Source organism: Chiloscyllium plagiosum, unplaced genomic scaffold, assembly GCF_037043375.1.
Source record: "Chiloscyllium plagiosum isolate Xiang-an unplaced genomic scaffold, Cpla_swu_hap1 HiC_scaffold_18, whole genome shotgun sequence".
NCBI lineage: Eukaryota > Metazoa > Chordata > Chondrichthyes > Orectolobiformes > Hemiscylliidae > Chiloscyllium > Chiloscyllium plagiosum.
Genome location: NW_028270156.1, coordinates 86,410,984 through 86,427,603, shown reverse-complemented (window position 1 = coordinate 86,427,603; position 16,620 = coordinate 86,410,984).

Here is a 16,620-nt window from a genome sequence, read left to right as displayed (position 1 = left end):
TGCAAGATTGTTTGGCACTATCTACAATTCCATGGACTTTAATACTGTCCACAAATTTACTAACCCATCCTTCTACCTCCTTCATCCGGTTCAGTTCTAAAATTAAAACCAGCAGCGGCCCCAAAATAGATCCTTGAGGTACACCAGGAGTAACTGAACTCCAGGATGAACATTTGCCATCAACCACCACTCTCAGTCTTCATTGAGCGAGCCAATATTTATCCAAACCACTAAATCACTCTCAACCCCATGCTTGCATATTTTCTGCAATAGCCTATCTTAGGGAACATTATCGAACGCTTTATTGAAATCCAGATATGCAACATCAAACTCTGTAACCTCATCCACCTGTTTGGTCACCTTCTGAAACAACTCAATAAGAGTCACGACCTTCCCTGCCAAAACAGTGTTGACTATCCCTAATCTAACTGTTCCTCTACAGTTTATTATATTTCCTATCTCTTATAACCCGTTCCAACAAACAACGTTTGGCTCATCATTTTAAAATTACCAGGGTTCACTCTACCCTCCACCCCACTTCTTGAATAAGGGGACAGCATTTGCTATCCTCCAGTCTTCTGACACTATTTCTGTTGCCAAAGGAGACATAACGATCATTGCCAAACTTTCTGCAATATCCTCCCTCGGTTACCAAATACTTCCATCCGGCCCAGGAGATTTACTGACTTTCACACTTTCTAGAAGTGTGAACAGCTCCTCCTTATGAACCTCAATCCCGGCTAATAGCAGTATTCACCGCGACAATGTTATCTTTCTTCCTGTGTGAATACTAACAAAAAAATATTTACTTAGCGCCTCTTCCTTTTTGTCCAACTGCATAACTTCCCACTACTGTCCTTGACTGTTCCTAATATTATTCTAGTCTTCTTATACTCCTGACAAACCTATAGAAATCTTTAGGAATTTTCTTGATCCTACCTGCCAAAGACTTCGTATGTTTCCTCATCTCTTCTTAGCTCTCTTTCGATCATCTCAATGCAGAGTGGCCTGCCTGTATCTAATACTATGGTTCGTTATTTTCGATGTTGCAATCAGGGGAATGTTCATGTCTCCTTCCAATCTGCCTCACCCTGTCTGACTTTTATATATTTCCTTCAGATGTCCGTACATTTTCCTCAACCCCGAGGCACACAGGCCAAGTCCAAACAAAATCTTCTCTCACAACAAATATCCCAGGGATCAGTCTGCTCATCCTTTGCTGCACTCTTTCAATGTCAAGTTAAGGTAACTACAAATGCACACAATATAGCACAATATTTGAGACGAAATTTCACAGAGGCCTTGTACAGCTGAGGTAAGGCACCCTTACCTCTGTACTCAAATCCCCCTGAGATGAAGTTCAACACACCTCTTATCTTCCTAACTGTTTCTGCTCCTGCGATATTGCTTTCAAAGACTGGTGTACAAAGACATCCAAACCTTTTTCAATGTCAGACCAATGTTACACTTGGTAGGTCTATGTACACTGGTCAAAGTGCCAATGCCGTTCCCTGTATTGACTTATGACTTCAGAACCATTGCCCTGCATGTTCCTCGAAGGTCTGAACAGAATGATCCAACAAGGTGATGGAGAATAAGACCGTTTATGGATCATCATTTTCAAACCAATCCTTTAAAAAAATGAGGCTGCCGTTGTATTGTTCCCACCATAGTGCAAAACGTCACATCTGTCCACATTGATATTAATCTGCCACGTACTTCTCCATTCAATGCGAGTGTCTGCATGAACTTGGAGATTTTGTACACTCTCCCCACCATTCACCATCCATTAGCAGACTTGGAAATATTGCAAACTAATAGTTGATGCACATTCTGAATAGCTGGGACCCAGGTAAAGTGCCATTGAGCTTTCACTCAAAAAATCCGTTTCTTCCTATTCACTGCTTGCTGTCAGCTCTTCAGTTCTGAAACCATATCAGAAATTAACGCCAATTAGGCGAGCTTTTATTTTGTAGACTAGGCTTGGGATATTGTCAAAAATCGTTCTGTAAATGCAAATACATGAATCCCGTGGTTCTCCATAATTTATCTACCAGGTAGTTTCTCAAATATGATTCCTATTTCATAAATCATTGTGGAATTTATCGATTCCCATTACTTTCAGTCCCAATAAATTTTCTCAACCTTTTTATTTACTAATTTCATTATATTCCCTTACTCAGCAGAACCAGGTTCCCCCGCGTTGCTGGAATATCTTATTTTTGTTTGTTTTGTTTTCTTCTAAGAACATCGAACTGAAATGGTTGCTTTATCATTGCCACCTTTCCCAATTTTCTATTCTCTATTTTCCATTCTCTGATTTCTGACACGAAGGAAGCCACTCTTACCTGCTGTAACTTTATATGTTGGCATATATTTAGAAATTATTACTGTGCACTCTTATAACTATTGCTAATATACTCTGCAGAAACCCATTAATTCCTGTCTTGAAGTTGTTCAATGTTCTTCAGCATCATAGAATCACAGAAGAAGAGACTCTGTGCCATCAGAAATAGAACACGAACAGCGTTCGTCCCTTTCTGACACTACCTCGCAGCCATGAAAGCGATAATACTTCAAACGGTCATCGAGCACTTTCTTTAATGTTCCCGAGGATTCCCACAACAACTATCTTCTCAGACATTGCACTCCAGACCCCAAAACCCTCTTTATGACAATCAATCCTCAAATCCTCTTTAAACTGCAAACCTTTCAGTTTAAAAGTGTGTCCCTTTTTCTTGCCATTCGACAGAAATGATTAGCTGCTTTCTTTTCACCTTACTAATGCTCTCGTAAACTTGTGCAGTTGATTGTTTTGTCCTACAGCCTTCTCTGCTCCAAAGCAAACAACAGTGATTTTCCAGCCTCCCTTCATCTTTGATATGCTTCATTTGAGGCAACATATGGTAAATCTCCTATGCAACACCTCGAGAGCATTTGATTCCTTCCGGTAATATGGCACCTTGGACTGCATACAGGATTCCAGCTGTGGCCTATCCAATGTCAGGTACAACTCCAGTGTAATCTCCGAGCACTTGTAGTTACACCAGTAATCTGTCTCATCACCTTCATGGATTGTAGGAGAAAGAATCTTAAAGCGTCCTTGCGGATTGCCATTCACTGAGTCTGCCCCTCGCTAGATCATTCTACCAAAGGGTATCACCTCATAACTTTCAGCTTTGAATTCCATTTGCCATTATTCTGCCCATCTGACCATTCCATCTCCAACTTCCTGTAACATAAGATCTTCCTCCTCACTGCCAACATTTCGGCCAATCTTCAAGTCAAACACAAACTTACCTATTCCACTTTCCTGACCAAGTCCCCTGTACATCCACATCTAAAATATTTATAAATGTTACAAATAATAAGGGGCACAGCACTTATCCCTGTGATACACTATTGGGCACTACTATCCTGTTGCACAAGCAACCTTCTACCACGGCTGTCTGTCTCCTGCCACTAAGTCAATTTTCCTTGTAACATACCACGTTACCCTCGATGCCATAAGCTTTTGCTTTGTTTACCAGTTTTTCTTTTCAGTTGGGAATTTGTCATAGGTCTTGCAGAAACATCATACAAGTGACTCCCAGGCAAAAAAAAAATCCAACGGTTTGATATGATTTCCCTCTGATGTACTTATGCTGAATATCCTTGATCAAATCTCGTCTCTCCAGATGAAAATCGTTTATTCTCGTTTATTATTCTCCAACAGTTTCCCGAAATCCTCTCAGATATGCACTGGTCTACAGTTTCCTGTCTAACTCCAGCTCTCTTCTGTAAAGTGGAATCACCTTAGCTGTCCTCCACCTCTTAGCCACCTCTCCTGTGGCCAGATTCTACTTTAATAAAATATGCGTCAGGGTAGTTCCTCCTTTGCCTCCAACAGCAGCATGTGATAAAACTCAACAGGACCTGGGGATTTGTCCAATTCTACCGTAGCCAGATAAATCAATACCTGCTCACATCTTCGATCAATTTTCTCAAGAGCTTCACAGTCCACCTCTCAAATACTGCATCTGCATCCTTCTTCTCCCCAGTAAAACAAATGAGAAGCTCTCATGTAGGAATATTCTCCTGCTTCACGAAAAAATGCCCCGTTGGTTTCTGATCTGTCTCAATTTTTCCCTTGGTTATTCTGCTCTGCTTGATGTTCTTGCAGAATATTTCGGGATTCTCCATAAACTGACATGCTTGCCCATCTGCATGCCCCTGTGTGAGTCAGAGCTGCAAATGTGTTGCTGGAACAGCGCAGCAGGTCAGGCAGCATCCAGGGAACAGGAGAATCGACGTTTTGGGCATAAGCCCTTCTTTGATTCTCCTGTCCCCTGGATGCTGCCAGACCTGCTGCGCTGTTCCAGCAACACATTTTCAGCTCTGATCTCCAGCATCTGCAGACCTCACTTTCTCCTCCCTGTGTGAGTCAGTCCATTTGTGTGACTTTTCTAAATTTCACTACGATCACCTCTTATTCTTTGAAATAGTCTAGAACACAGACCGAGCTCAGACAAACTTGCCAGTTCAGGGAGATTCATCTGGTCTTCCTCGGTGGTCAATATATTCTTTATGGGAATGGGACAGCAAAACTGTACACAATACTCCAGGCATAGTCTCAACAATAATCCATGCATATTAGACAATAGACAATTGACAATAGGTGCAGGAGTACGCCATTCAGCCCTTCGCACCTGCACCACCATTCAATATGATCATGGCTGATCATTCCTCATCACTATCCTGTTCTTGCCTTATCTCCATAACCCTTGATTCTATCTTTGAGAGCACTGTCCAACTCTTTCTTAAATGAATCCAGACACTGGGCCTCCACTGCCCTCTGGGGCAGAGCATTCCACACAGCCACCACTCTCTGGGTGAAGAAGTTTCTCCTCATCTCTGTCCTAAATGGTCTACCCGTATTTTTAAGCTGTGTCCTCTGGTTCGGCACTCACCCATCAGCGGAAACATGTTTCCTGCATCCAGAGTGTCCAATCTTTTCATAATCTTATACGTCTCAATCAGATCCCCTCTCAGTCTTCTAAACTGAAGAGTATACAAGCACAGTCGCTTCAGTCTTTCAGTGAAAGGTAATCCTGCCATTCCAGGAGTTGACCTCGTGAACCTACGCTGCACTCGCTCAATAGCCAAAATGTCTTTGCTCAAATTTGGAGACCAGAACTGCACACAGTTCTCCAGGTGTGGTCTCACCAGGGCCCTGTAAAGCTGCACAAGCACCTCTTTGCTTCTAAGCTCAATTCCTCTTATTATTAAAGCCAGCATGCGATTAGCCTTCTTCACTACCTGTATTACCTGCATGCTTGCCTTCATTGACTGGTGTACAAGGCGTCTTTACTTCGATGTTCAGATTCCCTTTAAAGTATGTCAACCCAACTTCTCCATTACAATTTACTTATGTTCCTCCCAAAATCATGTGGTTTAACCTTTTTCAACTAACTCACTGTGTGAGTTGTTAAATTAATATCTTCCTCAATATCTGACTTTCTCACAGCTAGTGAATCTCAATTGCTTATGTCTACAAGAAGCACTTTCAAACAATTCCAAAAAAAAAGTTTTCAATTGTGACATTACGTTCATTAATGCATTATTATTATCTCTATTTTTGTTTTTGCATTCTAAATGTTAAATTTTAAATGCTTTTTGGTAGGTTTCAACAGATTCCTTAGAATGGGTGACAAGTTAACTGGTTTGTGGTTTGCCACTCTCCCTGTTCTATTCTTAACTAATCAGATAACGTTTATAATCTTCCTTTTCTCCAGAAAGCCTTCTTGTCTTTGCAGAATGTACAGGAAAATAACACAATGATCTCCAAGCAATCACTATGTCAATGTCAAAAATCATGTGTTGACATAGATCTATTTCGGCTGGCTTATCAATGCTCACTCCAGCTGTGTTTTTAAATACAATCCCGTTACTGATAGGGATATTTTAAAAATTAGTTACACAAGCCCCATGATTACTCAGTATTTCTGCGAGATTTTCTGCATCTACATCCTTGAAGTCAATCACAATACAGCTGCGTAGTTTCCCTGATATTTCCTGTTTCCTCCAAACAAATAATCTCGTATGCACATTCACTGTTTCAATGTTGACCTTGCTTTTATTTTCCCTTATCGGTAGAAACTTTTAGGCAATCTTTATGTTTCTTGTTAGAGCCGCTTCATTTGATGTCATGCAATATTTAAATTATTTTGTGAGCCATCACTGAGTCAATGTCCTCTTTGTTGCTTCGACCTTGGAGGATATATGTATATTTGACACCCTACAGTGTCTCTGGAAATAACAGATATTGCCTGTTTTACAATAAACATTTTTTTCATGGCCCTTTTCCATTCACTGCAGCCGTGATTTCGGCTATTCAGGTTTATCGCTGTAATGTCAAGAAAACATAAAAAGTGTTTTGTATTCAGACGTCACCTGTAATTTAAAATGCTCTGATTAGTACTCCGAAATCTACTTTTCAACAAGATATTTAAGTATTTGCTGTTTTGATCACACAATACCAGTTTCAAAACTGATCTGATATCGAGCTTGGTACTCAACATAATGTTAAAGCAAAACATCTCATAGACGCATACAGAATCCATTTTCTGAAATTAGCATTCACTTGGGTTAACACAGATTTGATGCAGCTTGGATCTGTCTATTATTACTGCAGTATCAACTAATTTCCAGTTGTAATTTCCTGTTTTATAAAATGCCCAACACTTGAACTGGAGTTTTCACTTTGATATATAGCTCTCATAAAACCTTTGTTTCACCTTGCTGTTCTAAACTGCATCTTAGCAGATTCTGTGGCTTCATGCGAAATACTTGGCGTGGTCTACTTCAACATTGAGTTCATCTCGCGGCAACTTATCTGTAGTCTTCAGTGTCAATGTAACACTTTCAACAGATATCCCGTTATGGTGTTGGAATAGAGAAGGTGTGTATTCCTCTAGACAGCTGGGAATATTCTTACCTGAATGGGAACCCGACAGCAGACAGGAAAAGTTTTACAACCGCTGTGCAGGATTCCAGGGAGATAACGTCTGGAACAGTTTGTGCAGATTTAGTTTCTTCACTGAAGAAAGAATATTGTTAAATTGGAAGAAGCTCAGGAACGGTTCCCGCAAATAATTCCTACAAGAACTGTTTTAATTTATAAGGAAAGGATGAGCAGATTGTACCAATACACATCAGACATTACAAGAATAAGAGATGATCTTAAATTTATATCGAACACCGGAAGTAGTCAGCAACAGAAGCCAATTACACAGCAAATGGAGGATTCCATTGTATTTCGTTAGCCTGTTATACGGGAATAGCAGACGTATATTGGGGCCTTCGATCTGGAACACCAGAATAGGACAACACTGTTCAACCCCTGGAACAGGAGGAGGCCAATCAGCCCCTCTAGGCTTTAAAACTGGACGCAGAGTAGGCCATACAGCAATCGTTTCAGTCCATAAAGTCCCCTCAAGTCTGTAACAGGGGAACTGGAAAGGATTGGTAAGTGCAATGAAATTAGACCAGTCAGCCCATTGACCCTGTTGCAGATGGAATAGGGAAGGGGATTAAACTTTTTGAGAATTTATATGGACAAAGAGGAGGCGATTCAGCCATTTATCTGTTTTATAGGAGCAGGAGAAGACCAATCATTCTCTCAGTCCTATTTCAGGGAGGCAGTAGGAGACAGTTCAGTATCTCCATCCCGCTGTGGATGAAAAGCAAGAGACCATTCAGCTTCTCAAATTGTTGCTCAGCATCAGCTAGAATGCATGAGCCATCTGGCATCTGACACATGATCAGGAGGAGGATAGGCCGACCTTGAGTTTCCTACTCAGGACATCTGGCCATCGATAATAGAACAAAGGAACAACAGGTGGACCTTCAGTCCATCGAGTTTCCAAACCAGAAACAGAATGAGTCCACTAGGAGGAAGTGAGGTCTGCAGATGCTGGAGATCAGAGACGAGAGTGCAATGCTGGAAAAGCACAGCAGGTCTGGCAACATCCGAGGAGCAGGATAATTAGTGTTTCAGGCAAGAGATCTTCATCAGGAATTGAGTCCATCCAGCCACTCATGCCTCCACACAACAATCGGAGAAGAGTTTCCAAAGATTTCTGCCTCTTAAAAAAGATCACAGGAAATGGAGCGCTGAGGTTACAGAAAGGCAAGAAGTTAGACAAAATAATCTTCACTGAGAAATATTAAATTAGTTATCAAACAGTTAGGCTTAAGACATTTTTTGTAATCTATTATCAAGGAGTAAATAAAAGGAGATTTGCAGGGTCAAACCAAAATCAATCAGTGTGAGCATGATTCTATGAACGGTGAATCATATTTAAACTATCTGTTCAAGTCCTTTAAATATGTGACATTCAAAGTGGCTAATCAGGATCCTTGAGATTGACAAAAGACAAAAGACAATAGTTGCAGGAGTATGCCATTCTGCCTTCGAGACAGCACCATCCTTCATTATGATCACGGCTGATCATCCTCAATGAGTATCCTGTTCCTGCCTTACCCCCATAATCCTTGATTCCACGATCCTTAAGAGCTCTACCCAAATTTTCCTTGAAAGTATCCAGAGACTTGGCCTCCGCAGCCTTCTGTGGATAAAGAAGATTCTCTTCGCCTGCCCCTTATTTTTAAACTGTGCCCCTCTGGTTTGGGACTCACCCATCAGCGGAAACATGCTTCCTGCCTCCAGAGTTTCCAATCCTTAAATAATCTTATACATCTCAATCAGATCCCCTCTTAGCCTTCTAAACCCAAGGATATACAAGCCCTGTCGCTCCAATCTTTCAGCTTAAGATAGTCCCGCCATTCCGTGAATTGACGTCGTGAACCTATGCTGCACTCCCTCAATAGCCAGAATGTCTTTCCTCAAATTTGGAGACCATGACTGCACACAATATTCCAGGTACGGTCTCACCAGGGCTCTGTACAGCTGCAGAAGGACCTCATCGCTTCTATACTCAATTCCATTTGTTATGTAGGCCAGCATGCTATTAGCTTTTTTTCACTACCTACTGTACCTGCACGCTTGCTTTCATTGACTAACTTGACTCCATTTAAGTAGTAATCTGCCTTCATGTTTTTGCCACCAAAGTGGATAACCACACATTTATCCACATTAAACTGCATCTGCCATGCATCCGTCCACTCTCCTATCCTGTCCAGGTCACCCTGTATTCTCCTAACTTTCTCCTCACATTTCACCCTGCCACCCAGCATTGTGTCATCAGCAAATTTGCTAATCTTACTTTTAATATATTCATCTATATCATTAATGTACATTGTAAAAAGCTGCGGTCCCAACACTGATCCCTGCAGCACCCCACTGGTCACCGCCTGCCATTCCAAATGAGAGCCGTTTATCACTACTCTTTGTTTACTGTCAGCCAACCAATTTTCAATCCCGTCAGTATTTTGCCCAAAATAACATGTGGCCTAATTTTGCTCACTAACCTGCTATGTGGGACTTTATCAAAGGCATTCTGAAAGTCCAATTATACTACATCCACTGGATCTGCCTTGTCCACCTCCAGATGTACATCCTCAAAAAATTCCAGATTATTCAAACATGATTTCCCCTTCATAAATCCATGCTGACTCTGACCTATCCTGTTATTGCTATCCAGATGTGTCGTAATTTCGTCCTTTATAATTGACTCCAGCATTTTACCCACCACTGAGGTCAGACTAAATGGTCTATAATTCTTTGCTTTCTCTCTCCCTTCTTTGTTAAAAAGGGGGACAACGTTAGCCACCCTCCAATCCGCAGGAACTGATCATGGATCTATAGAACATTGGAAAATGATCACCAATGCATCCACGATTTCTAGAGCCACCTCCTTCAGTACCATGGGATGCAGACCATCAGTTCCCGGGGACTTACCAGCCTTCAGTCCTAACAGTCTCCCCAACACCATTCCAGCCTAATATAAATTCCCTTCAGTTCAGCTCCTTCAGCCACTATTACACCTAGGAGACTGCTCGTGCCTTCCCCAGTGAAGATAGATCTAAAGTACCAATTCAACTCTTCTGCCATTTCTTTGTTCCCCGTAATAAATTCACCCGTTTCTGTCTTCAAGGGCCCAATTTTAGTCTTAACCATTTCTTTTTCTTTTCACATCCCTAAAAAAAAACCTTTACTATGCTCCTTTATATTTTCGGCCAATTTACCTTCGTACGTTCTTATTTCTTTGCGTATTTGGTTTTAGTTATCCTCTGTAGTTCTTTGAAAGCTTTCCAGTGTTCCGATTTCCCACTCATCTTTGCTAACGTAACCTATCAGGACTTACAGAAGGCAAAGAATAAGATGCTGCATCACAGAGTAATTTATTAGCATGGATGAGTCATTGGTAAATTAACAAAATGCAGAGAGTTTCAAGAGATGCCATTTACTAGTTGGAAACTTCTGAGATACCGTAGAGTTCAGAGCTCAGTCCACAAATATTACCAATCTGTTTTGTTGCTGGGATGAGGTGATAGAAAACACATGCGTTAAATTTTCAAATTAAATTGAAATGGACTATAGGTGCGAATAACAGAGGTGAATGGCAAGCATCTGGCAAATTAATTTTAACCTCATGAAGTATGTGGATATCCAGTTTTGTCAGAGGAATAGAAAACCAACGTGTTGCGTGAATGGAGAGAGACTTCAGAGTACTTATGTGCAGATGTCTGTGTGTCCTCCTGTGTATCACAGAAAACACACGTGCTGGTATGGCAGGTAACCAGAAAGACATGGGCAATTTCGACAGTTATTTCTAAATTAAACGAATGTAAAGGGAGGTAAGTGTTGCTGCAACTATGTAAGACATTTGCGTGACTGCAACTGCGGTCCCGTGGACAGTTTAGGTGTCCTGACTGTAGGAGGAATGTAGTTGCATTGGGCGAGGTTCAAAAGATGTTCATTAGAATGAGTCCAGAGATGAGCAGTTTGCCTTATGGAAAGTAATACAACAGTTCAGGCCGATGCACTCTGGAGTTTAGAAGAATGAGAGCAGATCTCAATGACGAACGTAAGATGCTAAATGTGATTGACAATGTAGATGTGGAGGAGATATTTTCTCACGTGGGACAATCTGCAACAATCTACAACCAACATAGTTTTAATATTCCCCTCGTTCTTATTCAGCCATTCCAATGTGTTATGCAGGAATGGCGGAGTAGTGGCTATCAAACCGTAAGCAGGCACTCGGGATAAATCAGTCTTAGCAGAACGTAACTGATGGAATCTCGTAGTGACCAGGGCAGGGTCCTCGGCGATTTATAATCGATCTCAATGGTTTGTAAGAGTGGGGAAAATACATTGTAACTGTACCATTCTGAGGAAAGGTAACCAGATGCGAATGTTAGCTCTGATTTTTCTTCACAGATACTGAACGAACTGCTGATGCTTTCAGCAAATTCGGTTCTGGTTGATGGTGTTGTTAAGCACTGTACCATACTGACCTCCAGTCTTCCTGAAACAAATGACACCTTATACACTCGTGATATCTCACCTGCTAAAGTCTTATCCAGTGAACCTACCGTAGTTTCAGAGTTTCCCCTCTCTGAGGCTCTGACACATTTATTTTTCATGTTGCAAAAAACAGATGCTGTAACTACAGTTCCTCTGCTCCGTCCAGAGTTAGGTAACCAAATCCTCAGGTCTCCCTGAATATCCGAGGTAGATCACAGCACAATCTCCAGCAAACCATCCTCCGCACCTCCACGAGCGTTTCAACAATAAGAGTCAATCAGTAGCCCCTCAACCACATGTTAAATGGCTCGTCCTTCACAGTAATACTCGAGAGGCTTTGTAGTGGTACTGAACACACGATCAGCTGAGAGTGACAAAAACAGGCATCCAGTGAACAGACACAGACCAAGTTTCAAGCACGTGTTCTCAAAGCTGTGGTAACGTCCCTTTCCAACTAGGAGCGCCACATGAGACATACCAAGAAGTGAACAACAGCTCGACGCATACCATTTCATTGTTTCTGAGCTTCATGATACTCGTGCTTTATACACGAGGTAGACAAAAACCAAAGCCAGGGAACGATACAGACGGACAGAGAGATTCAAATTAAAGTTTGAAGCATATTTTGGAAACATGGTGAAGAAGACAAAGGTGTGGAGTTAACTGAGAAGTGACATTTTAGAGGGTCTAATCACATGATTGAGAACATTGAACAAAGGCATTGCTAGATTGGCTGCAATAATTCGTTATATCAAATTTTGAAGCCGTCTAGCAGTCTCAGTCCAGACACATAAACTGTGACAAAATGACAGTCCACCATCGGTAACTGTGCAGACTATGTTGGTGTATTAGTCATAGAGATGTACTGCTCAATAAACTGGACGAGCTGGCCAACATGGGGATAATTGCAAACCTTTGCTCATTCATTGGTGGTAACTTGCAATAGATAACTGCCAGGAACGAAGAATTTTGCAACCCATGTTGTGACAGTAAATGGGGCTCCCAAATATATTTTCTCGGTTTCTCTCCATTGCATCCATTAAATGGCAAGGGCGTATGTGTGTGTGTATGTGTGTTTGTGTGTGTGTATGTATGTGTGTGTGTGTGTGTGTATGTGTGTGTGTGTGTGTGTGTTTGTCTGTGTGTGTGTGAGAGAGAGAGTGAGGTGAAGTGAACAGAGGGGGAGAAACAAAGTTGGGGCATTGGGACATCAGGGTGGTTTAGGTGTTTGAGAGAGAACACACATGGAGGAAATTAATTTAATTTTGAACTAAAAAAAACTTCCAGGATTTAAATGCATAGAGAGAGACTGGGTAAGATTTCGTGAACAGATGTGATTTGAATATTAAAATGAAGGTATTTTCAAACCCAATAACACCATTGATCAATGTGCACAGGATTGATAGATGTTTGGAATTTTGGTGAGAGTTCGGATATGAACCATGGAATATTGATAGAGATTTGCTTTCGCAGGTTTAAATCTTGAGTTATCAGCTGCAGATTACTGGCATCATTGAAATAGTATTCAAACGCTCGAGTATCAAAATAATCGAGCAGATAAAATAATCCTGTGAAGTATATTCTGTAGGTTTCAGTAGTTTAAACAAGGAATGCTCTAGGTATGGTGTCAGGAGTCAGCTCGTGGCCAAAGGAATCACCACAGTTAAGATTAAGATATGAGTTTGAAGCATATTGAATAGAGTCAGAAGAAGTGAATGCAATTTGTTACTAAAATAGAAAACAGTGACCTCCATGTTCTCAATATTTACATATCAAGGGCAATGATACGATGAATCATGGTTCACAGTGAAAATTGAAAAAAATCAACACAGAGACTCACGAGAGACCCCAACATCAACAAACACAGAGAAAGTGCATGCATAAGCTCACTGATGCAGTTAGTAGAGATTTGCAGAGTAAATATGTGGATTCGGAGCCTCATTTGGAACAATAATAGCGGCAAGACATGTAAAGCTATGAGAAGAACTATACTACAGTTAAATATTGTTAACAATATAAGAACTAGACAGTGAGATTTACTAGGGACACCAACGACAGACAGAATATTATGACAAAAATATTTGATAATAAAAACTGCTTAATTGGTGCAAAATGATTTTGGCAATTGATCATAACGTGTAGCAAGACAAACATACCCGAAAAAACTCCAGTCCATTGTTCTAACATTCCAGTCTAATTTTCTGAGAATATGATCTCTCCTCCTCCTCTCTCTGTGAAGCTGCCAATCCCTATCAGTTCTCTTGGTGATGCTCCCTGTCATATAGTGGGATAACTCATTGAACGGAGCCTGTATATCATTAAATATGGAGACATTCTACTGGAATAATTAGAATCCATGGAGACTGAGACTAATCACAGTCACCGAGCAACAGGTTCAGTTAATCCATTCCTCACATCACTTTTCATATTACAATAAAAGGGAATACTTATTTAATCTGGATATAATGCCTGTTGGTTGCTGAGGCATGGACTATAAATCTTTCAATTTTTTAAAAATCTGACTTGCTAGAATATGGGATCAGTGCCAGAACACTGCAAGGTTATATATGTTTGACCTGTTTGTAAAAGAACCAAGGGATAAATTAACAGATCAGTCTCATAAGGCATCTGTAGGGACATTTCGATGGACCATAAACCAGGGCAACAATATCCATTGTCAAGATTACTGTGGGGCTGGAAAATCAAAGCATTTCAGGCAGCATCCGAGGATTAGCCAAATCGACGTTTCGGGCAGGAGCCCTTCATCAGGAATTCTGATTCCTGCTGAAGGGCTTCTGCCAAAACGCCGATTTTCCTACTCCTGTATGCTGCATGAGCTGCTGTGCTTTTCCAGCATCACTTTAATCCTGACTCTAATCTCCGGCATCTGCAGTCCTCACTTTTGCCTATCAATATTCATTGCTGACTACTTTTGCTAATGCTGCTTCTTGCTTTAATAACGCTCAAACATCACTCAGTACATTGAGGCTACTGCTCAGAAATTGGAGAAGCAATTATATCCCCATGTCTCTATTGCAGAGGGATAGGAGAAGGCCATTCAGCACACATTCGTCTATAAACAATTGAAGAGTTGGAGAGACGGAATGCTAGCACATTTTGCAAAGGAAATCATACAAAACATAGAGAAGTGTTTTGGGGGTTGTATTAGGTGTTCCTGAGAGGGCACCTTGAGTACATTGTGTTGTTTGTACTTCTGTAATGGAAAATGAAGGATCCTTCATCGGATACAGTTGATGGCTGATCATCATCCACGGGCTTCCTGTGCAGAGGGACAGGAAGAGGCCACTTATTGCATTTGACTCTGTTACAGAGGGACACGAGGAATCTATTCAGCCACTCGGTTCTGTTACAGAGGGATAGGAGGAGGCTATTCAGTCTCTCAATTCTGTTACAAAGGGATAGTAGCAGGCCATTCATCCCCTTGGTCTGTTATCGAGGAACAGGAGGAGATCATTCACTCTCTTTCACAGGAGCAGGTGGAGGATGTCAATTTTCACAAACCTGTAATGCAGGAACAGCAGGCAGTAATTCTACTGCTCATGACTGGGACACAGGGAAATCTGGAGGGTAGTGAGCCCCCAGGATCCTGTTCCCTAAGAACAGGAGGAGGAGTTGACACCAGTATGGGGCACTGAGAGTGAAGAGGAATCAGCTTGTTACAAACAGAAATACTTAAATGATTTGAATGACTGGGCCATTCAATCTTGCTTCACCATTCAATAAGTCCATAGCTGATCTGATTGTGAATTCTCATTCAATTTTAGAGACATAGTTCCCTCTCTGCAGTCTCTGCTCCACTTGTTGGTGATGTTGCAGACGCAGATGCCGTGACAACAGTCACCACGATTGATGCAGAGTTGTTCACCAAATCCTCCGGTCTTCCTGAATACACACTGCAGTTTAAAATATAAATTACAGGAAGCCATCTGGTCTGAATCAATAACAGGCATGGGGATTCCTCATATCACTGTTCAGACGATCAGCCGAGAGGGACTAACATAGGTGTTCAGTGGACAGACACAGAACAGGTTACAAAGACATATCTCAAAGTTGTGGAAACAACTGCACAACATAAAACACTATGCAGGGCACAGGGAAGTGAGCGGAAGTGCGAGACACAAAGTTTTCTTATCGCTTCTGAAAATGTTAATTGTTGAAACCAGAGCTCCATGGTGAGGAACAACAACGGACAGGGCAAGATACGGGACAGTCATTCATCTTCAAGCTGGACAATTATTTAATAGAGAACTGGAGGCAGAAATATGGGGATAGACAGGAGTTTGGGACTAGCTGAAACAGTCAGAATTTGAAGGGTGCAATCACAAATATGAAAGGCATTTCCAGATTAGCTGAAATGGTTAATTACATAACATTCTCAATCCAATTCAATAACCAGCCCAGATGCCATAAACACAGGTGGCATATCTTCTCAGCATGGATGAAAAAGCGAGTACACTCTACTGCTAAATACAACCCGACAATATTTTTCAAAGAAGTACAATGCACAAACCAGATCCCAGTATTGATCTGCAAACTTGGCGCAATTACCCTCCCAGCATATAGAGTTATGCAGAGCATCCTAGCACACTGCTCGGTAACACTTTGTTGGATCACTGCCCACCCTGTGGAAATGTTCTGTGTTGCAGGAAGTGAGAGGAAATGCAGCTCTCATCCAGTTACAGTACCATATCTCCATTGTGCTATGCCAAGGGATGCTCTGGAGTGCAATTCACTGTCAGAGCGAGATGCTGAGGGAATCAATGTGAACACGAACAAATGACAGGGAGGGGGAGATTTAGTGACAATGTAATGGCAGGATGTGTTCTTAGGTTTCAGAATGCTGAATTGAGGACATTTCCGTAGCATCTTGAAGTATAGGTCAGTTTCCCCGGAATGAAGAATGAATAGCATATTGGTATGACTTCAGAAAAAAGTCAGAATTATACAGCATGGAAATAGACCTGTCGGTCCAACTCGTCCGTCTGACGCCAGACATGCTACATTAATCTACTCTCATTTGGAAGCATTTGACTCCAATAGCTCGCAAACCTCCCTCTACATGGTCCCATCCAGTTGCCTTTTTAATGTTATAATTGTACCAGCCTCCCAACTTCCGATGGCAGCTC